The sequence below is a fragment of the Meriones unguiculatus genome, chromosome 3 (genome assembly GCF_030254825.1).
Source record: "Meriones unguiculatus strain TT.TT164.6M chromosome 3, Bangor_MerUng_6.1, whole genome shotgun sequence".
In the NCBI taxonomy this organism is placed as follows: domain Eukaryota; kingdom Metazoa; phylum Chordata; class Mammalia; order Rodentia; family Muridae; genus Meriones; species Meriones unguiculatus.
This window is the reverse complement of record NC_083351.1, coordinates 22,649,117-22,662,241: the sequence shown is the minus strand read 5'-3', so window position 1 is coordinate 22,662,241 and position 13,125 is coordinate 22,649,117. Positions and strand designations below refer to the sequence as shown.

At 49.4% G+C, this 13,125-nt stretch overlaps 1 protein-coding gene across 1 annotated transcript in view; it reads left to right on the top strand.

Annotated features, from left to right (window-relative positions):
* The first annotated feature begins 257 nt into the window (after nucleotides 1–257).
* Nucleotides 258–13,125, top strand: part of Phc2 (polyhomeotic homolog 2) — a 96,012-nt gene continuing 83,144 nt past the window's right edge. The window contains exon 1 of the mRNA XM_060379505.1: nucleotides 258–378. The gene's annotated coding sequence lies outside the window, so the exon portion shown is untranslated. The remainder of the gene's footprint in view (nucleotides 379–13,125) is intronic.

Genomic DNA, 13,125 nt, shown 5'->3' with positions numbered 1-13,125 from the left:
CTCCTTACGCAGAGTAGGAAAAGTACGCGGTGGTCCCGGTACGGAGCTCAGGTAGAGAGATGCTCCCGGGGGACTTCGAGGCTCCAGCGCCTCCCCCTCCTGCGCCCTCCCCATCCGTTGCCATGGCCACCGGTTCAGGCAGCGAGCAGTACCAAAGCGTGTTCGGTTCAGTCCCCGCCTTTCCAGAATGACCATTGGCTGGAACAGTCACGTGATGCGCCCCGGTATGCTAATGCATGGTAATCGTCCCCAGGCCCCTCCTCCGCAGGCCGCGGCGGGCAGCCTGCAGGGTGCGCGGCGGAGAGCCGAGGGGGCGGGCTGAGGGGCGGCCCCGGGAGAGCGCGGCCAGGTGGAGGAGGAGCGCGGCGGCCACCGCAGGTAACGGGCGGGCGCGTGCGCGCTGGGGCCGGCTGGCGGCGGCGGGGCGGCGCGCGGGGGACACCCGGCGCCGAGCGGCGGCCTTAACCCTTTGGGCACCCAGCTGTCACGGGGCGGCGAGCCGGCCGGGTCGCGCGAGGCTAGGCAGCGCGGTGGACACCGGTTCACCCGGCCGCGATGGGGACCAGCGGCGATCTCAGGGGCACAGGGCTTGCGGGGGGCTGCGGGGGAGCCGCTGAAGTCCCCGCGGTCGTGCGATCTCGGGGGGCGCGTGGACTCCTTAGGTGAAGAGGGCCGCCCCTGCGGCCCGAATCCTCTCGGGAGCTGCGGGGACACCGGGGTCCCGCCTGCCCACCGCGCGCCTACACTGCCGCGGCCTGACAGCCCAGGCACGGGCACTTTTGATCCCGAGTTAAGCCTGGTGGGGGTTGCTGGGGGACGAAGGGGCGATCGAGACGGTGTGGGGGGGAGCAAACTGTGGTTGTTGTTACTGGAAGAAAACCAGGGCTCTCTCAAGCAATAAGTCCCAAGGTACGAGGAGGGGTGCCCAAGGCAGGCACTGCCCCCCTCTCCCCCTCACCCTGTTTTCTCACCTGACACCCGAGGGAGACCAGACCCTGGACGGCAGGGTCTGTTGCCATGTCCTGTTTTGCTTGAGTTTCTAGCGGATTTCTTTTAATGCGAGGTTTAAATCAACTTCCTCCTCCATCTCCGGCTCCTAGGTCTGCTACAGAAATGCTGTCTTCTAATTACCCCCTCCCCCAATTCACTAAGACTGGTGGCCGCTTTAGGCTCCTGGTGTAATTTAGCCTTCGCCACAATAGAAATGCTAGCACTGGAGATGTGCTGCTAATATCAAGCCGGGCCCCAGGAGGTTTAGTGTGGAAGGGAAATGCTCCCGTCTCCAGGGTATGAAGAGCAGACTAATGTGCCGTTGTGGATGGAGCTTACTTCATGAGTCTCAAATCGTTTGTTCGACAAGGGAAGAGTCCCGGCAACCAAACGGAGTTTTGCAAATGAAGTGCGAATTGTACTTGCGGGCTGTGTATTTATCAACACGATGACAAACACTTGGTGTGTGCGCCAGGCACTCTGTTGTGTCTAGAGGATGCAACACTGAGATAATTAGCCCTTGTCCTCAGAGAGGTGGTGGGAGAGACAAAACTGTTAGATAAAGTGAGAGCAGAACGACAGATGGGGAAGCAAGAACAGAGAATGTTAAATGGATCCAACCTCAGAGAAGGCTTCCCAGAGAACACATTTCAGCAAAGTGTTGAAGGATGAATAGGAGTTTGTTGGCAAAGATTAGGAAGGACACCAAAACAGAAGCCCCGGTGAGTGCTGCCACCAAGGAAAAATTCTATCTCACAGGAATAGGCGCCCCCCCCCCCCCCGCCTTCTTTTTATTTGGTAAATGGCTTTATTTTGCACTTCTGTCTCCTTTCCTTTATCATGTGATTTTTCAAAAACTGGCTTACATGTCTTGTTCCAATCACAATTTTCCAGTGGTGTTTTCCCTCAGTATTTCCCTGGTCGGCTTCTGTGAGCCTCACTCTTTGTCTTTGTCACCCACATCTTCTGAGAAAAGGTTCAGGAAACAGCAGTAGAAAATGGTGTTTCCAACAGCCCCAAGGTAGCAATCCTGACCTCTGGGCCCAGTGCTTGGCATGCAAGGCAGCTTCGAAGGAGGGCAAATATAAACCATGTGCAAAAAAGTCACTGTCGGGAAAACATGCTGGATGTCAAGCCTGCGAATCCCGGAAGTAAGATCAGAAGCTAGAGAGTGAATTCAGAAAGGTTGCAGGGCCAGACATTAGTGGCACATGCCTGTAATCCCAGCACTTGTGGGGGGGGACAGGCAGATCCCTGAGTTCAAAGCCAGCCTGGTCTACAAAGCAAGTTCCAGGACAGCCAGGGCTACACAGAGAAACCCTGTCTTGAAAAAGAGAAGGAAAGAAAGAAAGAAAGAAAGAAAAGAAAGGATTGCAGCCATGAAGTTTCACACTCCTGTAATCCTAAAACTTGAGCAACTGAGTGAGGTAGGAAGATCTCAAGTTCCAAGTCAGCCTGGGCTACATATAGAGGTCTAGGTGAGTGTTAACTGTATGCGAGTTCCGGGCAGACCATCAACCGTGTAAACAGGCCAGAACCTGCTGTTGATGGTGTCAGCCGTGGACAACAGCAGTGAGCCTGACAGCTTCAAGCAGCTGTGCAGAGCAGGGCCCGTCTATCGCCTGTGTGGTCTATGACCTGTGCCGCCTCCGTCCTGTCCCTTCCCCTTCCTTCCTAAGATCCTTTCCTCCCTTTAGTTCCCTTCCACCAAAGATTCACTTCTGTAGCTTCCTAAGCTGAGAGGAACTGTTAGAGCCGAGAAGTCACACCCTCTCCTCAGTGTCTAGCTCTGAGCAGTCTGCTACACCGTGGGCCCTCAGCTAGACAGCCTGTTTTCACTTCCTGGTCACTATGGAACAGAGCAAGGCTGAGCCCAGACCCACATGTAAGGTGGATCTCACCCCCAGAACTCAGTACGTGTTTAAATCAGATGAAGGCCCCTTAGCTTTCCTTAACCCCGAATTTCTTTTGTGTGTGTGGGGAGGAGTGAGGAAGTGTGCATGTACAGTGTGTGTGTGTGTGTGTGTGTGTGTGTGTGTGAGAGAGAGAGAGAGAGAGAGCGCGCGCTCTTATGTGTGTGGTGTATCTATGTATGTGTACAGCATGCACATCCCACCACATACATGGAGGTCAGAGGGCAACCTCAGCCATCAGTCCTCTTTGTCCATCTCTGTCAGACAGGGTCTCTTTGCTGCTGCTGCTGCTGTTGTTGCTGCCCTGTGTGGGTCCGGCTAGCTGACCTGTGAGCTTCTGGGAATTCTCCTGTCTCCATTTCCCACCCTGCTGCAAGAACACTGGGATTACTGACACTTGGGTCCTCACACTTGCCTGGCAAGTACTTGACCCCATCTCTCGCCCTCCAGATTTCTTCTAGCATGAATCATAGCTAGTTTTTGATGCGAAAAGTTAAGCCAAGTAAAAGAGATGACTCAGGTGGTCTCCCATGCACTCCAGCTGGGCAGCCAACCCTGTCAGTGCTGTGAACTCCTGGGTAGCATTGAAGCAAGCTTCTCGGTCAACACAGTTACTGAACACCTAGTTGTGTGCAAACACCATGGGGCATTTGTGCTTTGGAGGAGACAGGAAATGAGGGAGGTGGCCTGGGTCTGGGTTTTCTCAGCTGAGAAGGATCTGGATCCTATTTCTGCTGTTACTGGCCACATGACTTAACGTGTGTGTGTGTGTGTGTGTGTGTGTGTGTGTGTGTGTGTGAAGTAAATGGGTCCCAAACGTAAGGCACCTCCTTGAGGTGTAAAGCGCTACATTAATTAAGGAAGGGAAGTCATCCGCCACTGTGATTCCCAAGGAAGAATTGTCCAGAACCATGCCAACACATGCTTGGAATCCCAGCATTCGGGAGATGGAGGTAGGCAGATTGGAAGGTCAAGGTCATCCTCAGGCACATAGTGCCTTTGAGGCTAGCTTGGACTACATGAACCCCTCTCTCAAAATGCAAAACCAGGGCAGAGAGATGGGTTGGTGGGTAAAAGCTCTTGCCATGCAAGCCTGGTGGACTGATCCCTGGAACTCACTTAAAAGTTGGGTGTAGAAGTGCCAGGTCTGTAATCTTCCCTTTCTCTCTACCGGGAGGTAGGAGGTAGGGCCTGGAGAATGAGCTGGAAACCCATGGGCCAGCCTGGGGTACAGCACTGAAGTGGAAATAAGAGCTCCTGCCTCAACTGGAAGATTTGAGAAGCAGCTCTCTAAAGTTGTTCTCTGATCTCCACACACAAGCTGTAGCATGTGCCCCATCCCCCCCATTTCCCTATGTCTGTCTGTCTGTCTAACACACACACACTAATATAATAATGATGATAATAATAGCATTAAACAACAGCAGCAAAACAAACCCAGAGCCATGGTGGATTCTTATGGGAGGAATTCCCAAACAGAAAACACAATGCTCGTAAAATGAGGCCGGAATATTTTGAGAGTGTCAGAGGTCAGCTGACAGGGCTAACCAGTTCAGCAAGATCAAGCTCAAATAGACAGACTGAAGTATTAGAAGAGCGGGTGGAGACATAGAACAGCAATCTGCAGAGTTAAAATTTTATCCTACAGATGGGAAGCAGAAGATTTGGGGTTTGGTAAGTGTGGTATCGTGACAGTAATACTTGAGAAGATTCTCAACGGTAGGATGGAGACTGGAGTTTTATAGGAAGAGAAAGGACATCGTCAGTTAGCAAGTTACTTAAAAAGTGCAGTGGTGACAGGATAAGGAATTAGGGTGAAAATAAGAGGTGATTCCGGTCTGTGACAAGCAGGGCCATGATTGGAAATGGAAGACAAAGATCAGATAATGTCAGTGTAGTCTTGACTGTGGGTGAAGAGTTCGAGAAAATGAGACAGACCATGCGGAAACCGGGTGTGGGAGAAGAGAAGGTAAGAGCTGAAGAACCCTGAAGCAGTACTGCATCTCCACAGGGGACAAGCCCTAGGCTTGGGAGGAGGAGGCGACTGGAGACCCAAAGATTGAGGTCAGGGATCTACTATGGAGACTGCAGCAGTGGAAGCCAGGAGGGGTGTCACCTATGGTGACAACATAAAAATTCCAGTGTAGAGATCCAAAGATGGAGCCCAGAGATTGCCTCCTTTAGGCATCGGGGAGAGGGCATGGAGTCAGCATGGCAGAGAGAACACCAGGTATCTGAGGAGCAAAAGAAAAAATTAAAAAAAAAAGCGTAGCACAAGGCACAGATTAGAAATGGCAGTGGTACAAATTATCCTTATGGGTTTGCCACTCAAGAAGAGAAAGGAAATCAGTTAGAGTCCAACAAATGACCTGGCCTTCCCCGTCGGCTTCACAGTTCTGTCCTAAAATATTGTCTCTTTTATACCTTTTAATAACAGTTATTTATCTGTGTGTGCATGCACTCATGGGTTTGTAGATGAGGAGTGTAGAGGACAGTCTCTGCTGTCATTCCTCAGATGCTGCCAATCTTGGGTTTTTTATTGTTGTTACTGTTGCTGTTGAGACAGGCTCTCTTGCTGGCCTGACACTCACTGATTCAGGCAAGGCTGGCTGGATCCCAGCAAGATCCGGGACCCACCTGTCTCCGCCTCCTCAGCTCTGGGATTACAAGAGCACATTGCAACACTGTCAAGGCATGGTTCTGTGGATGGAACTCAGGGCTTCATGCTTGCATGGCAAGAATGTTACCTTCGGCTCTCCAGACCCAGAAGTTTACTTCTTGAACTTTTAAAATTGCTACCTGCACATTTTTTTAAACAGTGACTGTAGAGTTGACATTTCTTGAGAGCTTGCTGTACGCTAGCCATTCTGTTCTTTATCCCATGAAGTTCCTCACAAGACTGGAAGAAACTGCCTTGAGGTTGCTTAGCAAATGTGTGTCATGGATAGGGTCTGGATCCCTGAATAAGATCTGTGACTCAAGCTCTTACACAGGGCTGGTTTTCTGAGAATGCAGCCTACATCCTGGTCTCAGAGTGCTCTATGTTCGGCTTAATGCTTATTGGATCTTTTCGTTTGCTTTGTTTTGTTGTTTGAGACAGGGTTTCTCTGTGTAGCCTTGGCTGCCTTGGACCTGCTTTGTAGACCAGGCTGGCCTCGAACTCACGGAGGTCTGCCTGCCTGTACCTCCCCGAGTGCTGGGATTACAGGCATGCGCCACCACACCCAGCACTCAGTGGATCTTAACTGTAGGGATTAGGCATGCTGCGCCGGGGCTTGTGTGTGGAAGTCGAAGGACCACCACTGCTATTGGCCCTTGCCATCCACCTCGTCTGTGTTTGAATAGCTAGCACGTGAGCCTCTGGGGGTCCTTCTGTCTCCATGTTCAGTTAGGAGTGCTGGGAACAGTCCTATACCACCATGTCCAACTCTATGCGGTTTGCAGGAGTTCGAACTCAGGTCTTCATGCTTGCACAGGCTGCCTCGAAATCTTTGTTTTTTAACAAGATGCACTGAATGTTTGTTCAGCGTGTGAGAGGCTTTGCAGATTAGGGTCTGGCTGAAGGTATGAGACTCCTGAAGCTGAAAGAACTGCTCCCTTCTTTTCTGTTGCCTTTATATTTTGGACAGATAGTTTGGTGGCCTTACAGTGCCGTGGCCCCCAATCCTGTTTCATCTGTTCCTCATGCTGTGGAGACTCTTGGGGTCTAGACTGCTGCTGTAGAGAATGACAGGGAAGTTTTTGAACTTTAAGTGGACGCCTGGTCTGTATGAAAGAATAGAGAATCAGCAAATCCACCCACCCCATATTTTGAGGGGCTTACCGGGTGGAGTTGCAGTCCACCCAGTAAGGTGGTCCTTTGTGCCCAGTTAAAACTAAACATGAGTTCACTTCTGTTCATTTTTTGTGCGCCGTTGTAAGCTGTTTGCTTGTGGGAGGCTGGGAGACTTCGTCAGGCTTCTGAGGGAGAAATGAGTTGAACAGGTGTGCTGTGACTTGTCCGCCCTCATCTGGAGATGTTTAACTAGGCAGCGCTCCCGTTTCCCTCTCAAACCACAGGCTCCCTGTGGGGCCAAACCACCGGCCAGTCCCCACAGCTGTCGGCACTGCTCATGTCAAGCCCTTGCCTTTGTTGCCCTCTCTGTGTTCGTCCACACACAGGGTTGGTGAAAAATGGGGAGAGTTCATTCTTCATGCTCTTTCTCCTTTGGGGATTCATGCATAGCCCCTTAGTAATAGGCAGCGGGTTAAGATTTGTGTTCATGGTTCCGGCTGTCTCAAAACCAATTTTCACTCGCCCTCTTGTTCCTCCCATGCCTCTGTGTAACACTTTAACCAAATACTGACCAAAACCTGACACAGCTTGAGACTAACCCACCCAATAGGTCAAGTCCCACCGGACTCATGGAAGAAGCCAGACAAGGCTGTACTGGTGCTCAGCCTTCCGTCATCTTCCTCCTGCTCACTGTGTGTGTTCTTATTTCCCGCTACCAACCTGGGCGGAGTGAATGTAAGAATGTGTAAGAATGAAAACATGAAAAGAGTTTTGGATACAGTGAAACCTACAGCACATGTCTTGAACCAACCCTTTAATGGCTAAGTCTTCCACAGCTCCTTCCGGGCTACTGGCAGTCTTGCTATGGTAGGGCGAGTGCTAGTCTTGCTACCGTGTTGTGGAACACCTCACCCAACCTATCCACTTCCAAGCACCAGCTTCTCTTTATCTGTTAAGATTCGTCCCCGGCTTCTCAGGAGGCTTTCCTGTGTTAGCACCCTTCCTTTCCCACGGACTTCTTCACTCCGCCACCTCATCATGGTGCTTCCACACTGTTGTACGTTCTGGGGACTGTATTTCTCCACCCCCGTGAGCCTGTTCCTAATGCTGTCCCCTGAACAGAACAGCTGTGTAATAAACGGCTGTTGAATGAACTATATGCTTTTGCTGGTCTCTAAAATACTGCCAAATATCCACACTCGTGCCCTGCGATGAGTACGTTCTTCCTCGTCCCCCCTCCTATGGGCTCATGTGTCACCGATGGGAAAGAAAGGAGCTGTAAGGAAACCGCTACCTACGCAGAGAGTGTCTGACTTGGTAGCTCACCTGCTCCAGTGGGGACTGCCTAACCTTGTTGCCTCCCGTCAGCCCCTGTGCCATCCCTACTCTGAACCAGCTCTAGCCCTCCTAAAGAACCACGTGTGTGAAAGTCAACATTGGTTCCTTGTTGATGGCAGGGTGTGTTTTTGGCCTACTGCTGTATTCCCAACACCAAGCTGTTCGGTAAATACTTGGCAGATTAATGAGTGAAACCCCACTGTTGATAGCACACACCCCGTTCCTTTGACCTAGGTCCTGAGACTCTGCCTAGAACCTCTATTTTGTGTCATCACTCCATGGGACCTAGACCTTGGCTCTCCCCCTGCTTACCTCTTTGTCTCTTGATCATCATTATAACCCAATACTCCCCAGCTACCCATAGGAGAGCACTTCTTTCTCTACATACAACCAAAAAAAGTTCAGAATCCCTGTGTTGTTCATGTCCAGAATTAACATTCAAGCCTCTAAAGGAAGTTACCAGGAAAACTCATTACAAATATCAGGTGGGCGGGTTATAGCAATGCAGGAAACGCTCTGCTGTATGTCTCAGATGCTGTCTCATATAGGCAGGGTGGAAAGACAGGGAAATTATAGGGGAAGAAGCCCCTCAGCCCAGAGTCTTCTTACAGCAGGTCAGCAGCTAAGGAGAAAGAATCCCAGCAAAGCCATCCTCCGCTGTGAGGAGTGTGAAGCAGGCCTGGTTGTCCATGGCCTCACTCCCCTCCCGCACATTTTCTGGGACTCTTTGGCATGTTTACAGTGAGGATACCTAGCCTCTTCCCTCTCAGTGATCTTACTCCTTACAGTCCAGTCAGATGCCTCCTCAGGAGCCACCCTAGGATTCCCTTCAGTTCCTTGGCAACCAGTTACCATGACAGCCTCAAACAACACAAAAGTGGTATCAGTAACTGCTGTGAAGGCAATGAATTATGGGAGCCAGAGACAGCTCAATGGGTAAGGTTGTTCCCCCAGCACCCACATCAGGCAGCTCACAACCACCTGTAACCCCAGTTCTTCTTCGGGTCTCCACAGGCACCAGCACATACATAGTACACAGTTAAACATGCAAGCACACACATACACATTAAAAATAAAAATTTTAGAGACATTGAATTCCTAGAGATGCTCACAGTCATGCTTCTGAGCATATCTTTTAAAGTCTCTCTGTCTCTCTCTCTCCCCTGCATTCATCTTTAATATCTATACCAAAATGTCTTTAATAAAACCCAACTCTGCTTAAAAACTAAAAAGGTTGGCAGATCCTTTTTGGGCAGAAACCAAAGTCTGCAATTTGGTTAGTCTGTGAGACTGACTTGAAATTTTCATCAAGTCACTGCCCATTCATTTTTATACCAACCAGTGAATCAAAGGGAGGGAAGGGAAGGGGGGGTGTAAATACGGTTGCCAGAGGCAAATTTTCCACAGAAGTGTGAACATCGAAAGAACATACACAGGACAAAAGAGGCCATGCTACCTGATATCCAGTCCTTTCTTAGTGGGGGAGGACAGGTAGGAACCCCAACTACAGATCAGAGAGGCGCAAGGCTTTTGCAGGGCCTTGAGGAGGAAGCTCTCCAGGGGAGGGCAGTTCTCCAGGACAAATGATGACTGTCACACAACACCTGCTTCTTTCCGGAACTAGCTAGAAGAGAAAAGTTCCTGTGAGCCTGTTTCCAAAATAGCATTGGGTTCTTGAACAATTATTAATTCAACACTTTTTCAAGTGATCCATTGCATAGAAGATGAAATGACAACAAAAGCCTGGCAGTAGTTTAAAAGCAAAAGTTTACAGATTACTCTTTGGAGTATAAGGAGAGCAGAGCTTGACTAATCATTTTGCATCTTAGAGATGTTTTGGTGCCTTTGTAGACACAGTGTAACACTGAGCCTAATGGTGCATGCCGGTGATTCCAGCACTTGGAAGTTGAGGGCAAGAGGATTCTGAGTTCGAGGCCAGTGTGGGCTATAGAGTGGGATCCCATTTCCAAAGAAAAGTCAGGGAAAATGGACCTGGGAGATGGCTCAGCGGGTAAAGGGGTCTGACACCAAGCCTGACAATCTTAGATGTCTGAAACCTACAAGGTGGGAGAGAACTGACTCCTGAAGCTTTCTTCTGGTGGCCATGTCTTCTGTGATGTGCGTGAGTCCGCATTCCTCAGTATGCACACTCAGTAAATAAATGAATGAATGTATGTATAAGAGAGCAAGTGAAAAAAAGTATGGCACTTTTATCTCCTGATACTTCTTACCTTTGGTTCTTGCCTGAGGAAAGTCTCTTACTGACCCATAATTCAAATCCTGAAGTAGACTTCTGTCTAGAGACAGAGCCATTTTTGCTGCAAATACAGGACCAGTGAAGGACAAATCTGTCTCCATCAGAGCTAAGATCACAAAAGTACCCATTTCTTGCTCATTTTCTTTTACGCTTTGTTTGAAACAAATGTAATTTTTAAGCCCCTTTGAGCTTTAGAGTAATGGTGGATTGCTCTGTGAATGGCTGTGGCTAGCCTGTAGGGAGCAGGAGGTGGAGGTCAGTAGGAGGGACACTTAGGTTCCAGCCTTGCCTCTGCCGCTCAGCTACAACCCTCATTCTTCCTTCAGTCGTCCTCTGTGCCCCTGTCTTCTCGTGTGTGGTGGGGATACCCATAACTTGTACCTCAAAGAATTAATGAAATGAGATGGTTTAGTGCAGTGGTCCTCAACCTTCCTAATGCTGCAAGCCTTTAATACAGGTCCCCATGTTGTGGTGACCCCAACCATAAGATTATTTCACTCCTACTTCACAACTGTCACCGTGCTGCTATGTTTTACATTACTATGGGAATAGTAATGTAAATGTCTCATATGCGGGATATCTGATACACTGCTCTAATGGAAGGGGTCACGACCCACAGGTTGAGAACTGCTTGGCAAGCCATTTGCTGCACAGTAAGCTGTGCAGTGGGAAACCGGCCTCGTGCTGTGATCAGCTGTATGAAACTGACCTCGTGCTGTTGGCTGTGACCTCCCATTTAATTCCATCGGCAATGGCGGGGTTGGAGGGGGAGGCTGAGATGCGCAGAGGTACAGTGACCTCCCTGAAGTTGCACAGTGCGACCTCCGAGTCTCATCCTTAATGGAGCACTGATGCTCTTCCAATCCGATTAGCGAGAGGGGAGGAAAGGGAGAGTCTGCGTAAGAGGGAAGACTGAAAGCAGAAGCTACCTACAGAAGAAGGCAAGTTCAGGGAAGGCAAGTTCAGGGAATCCTGGAAAATGGGATTTCGCTTGGGGTCAGGCCTGTGGGATGCAGCATCCGTATTGAGGGTGGGTCTGTCCCTCACTTAAACCTCTCTGGACGGGCCGTGCCTCTGTAAACCTCTGGGACTCCAGTGTGTGTAGCCTGCATACATTCAAGACAAATGTAAACGGCTGTGAATCTGGCCCAACCCATCTCCATATTTCTGGATGGCAAGGTCATGGACACCCCGGCTAGATGTCATTTCCTTCATTTTTTTTTTTAATTAATAATCCTGAAGTGTTTGAGCAGAGGAGTTTTGTGTATTGCGTCATCCATGCCCTGACTCTATTACTTAGGAATAATGCAAACGGAAACTTGATTGTCACAACTTGGTCTGGGACAACGTGCCCCCATCCTCGAGAAGAAAAGGCAGTTCAGCTTTTTTCAAATTCTACGGCAAGCATTTAATTTTTCACAGCTTGCTGGCGATGTTTTCCTCTTAGAGAAAATGCTTAGACTCAAACCACTCTCATGAGCTGTTTTGTTCTTCTTTTAAATCATATTATTTTGAAAATTTCATACTTGAACACAGGTTGGAAATCAGAATTAACCTATTGGCCATGAGTGGGTGCATTCCCCTCCAGTTCGGGAGGTGTGCCAGGCCCTGGCTGGCAGCTGGGGAGCAGCACCCTAGCCATGGCCTCGAGCTGTGAGGTCCTGTTTGCCCAGAGCATGAGCTGCCTTGATGCTCCTTGCCCAACCCTTGCTCAGTCATTCGGTACATTCCTACAGAGAATGAGCCTCTTGGCTCCCTTGAAACTTCACTTTTCCGCTTGCCGCCTCCAAGCCTCCAGTATTGTCGGCCTCTCTGACGCACATGAGGCTCTCTGGGTGCTGCCTGTCAGCCCTCTTCTTCCTGTTTCCCAGGGATGTGCGTCTCAGAATTGTAGACTCATGGCTCTTTCTGCTTTTTCTGCAGTGCTTTGCCTACGACATCACAGTTCCCAGGGGAATAAGTTCCCTGCTCCAGCAAAGAAAGAAATCCAAGATGAGAGGACATTTCTAGTTTATTATAAGATGCAGCTGCGGAACGGTTTTTGTTACGTACTGATGACTGGGAGTACATTAACTGAGCATTTGCCTTAGGAACGACACAGGCTCTTGGTCCACACTTGCAGCAGTTCTGCAGGGATGTCACTCAAATCGCCACCATCAAATGCACTTCCTCCCACTTTTCTTTACTCTGGTTAGTGGTCTTAGAAAGCTGTTTTAGGGCCAGAGAGATGGTTCTGTGCGTTAGAACGTTGCCGCAAAAGTCCGAGGGCCAGAGTTCAATCCCTGAAACACATGTAAAGGTAGAAGAAAACTGACTCCACAAAATTGCCCTCTGACCACCACATGTGTGAGCGTATGCACACGCACACAGTCTTAGAATAGTAAGAATAATAACTAAGTGTATATATTGTATATATATATAATATATATTATATATATTAATGTAAGTTGTTTCATTTGAACCACAAGAAGGCTCACTGTTTCCAGGAATTCCCCACAAAGTTTGCGGTGAGTACCATAGGTATGTGGCTCTGAGTCTGTTACCATGATGCTTCGGTACAGTGGGGAGATCCTGCTTGTGGTTTGGGACTAGCCTTCGGGTGAATATGGCTGCTGGGTACTAATAGGTTCGTTTTAGGGAGAGCCAAATATCCAGAGAAATGTTATGTCGTAGTTGCCACGCCACACAACTTATCCCTGCTGGCGTAGACGGGATAATGACTCCTCAAATCTAGAGTCCAAATCTCTGGGGCCTGTAAATGTTGCCTCAAAAGGAAAAGGTGGTTTGACGATGTGATTAAGATAAAGATCTTGACCCAGGGAGATTGTCTTAAAGTGTCCAATCAGGGACAT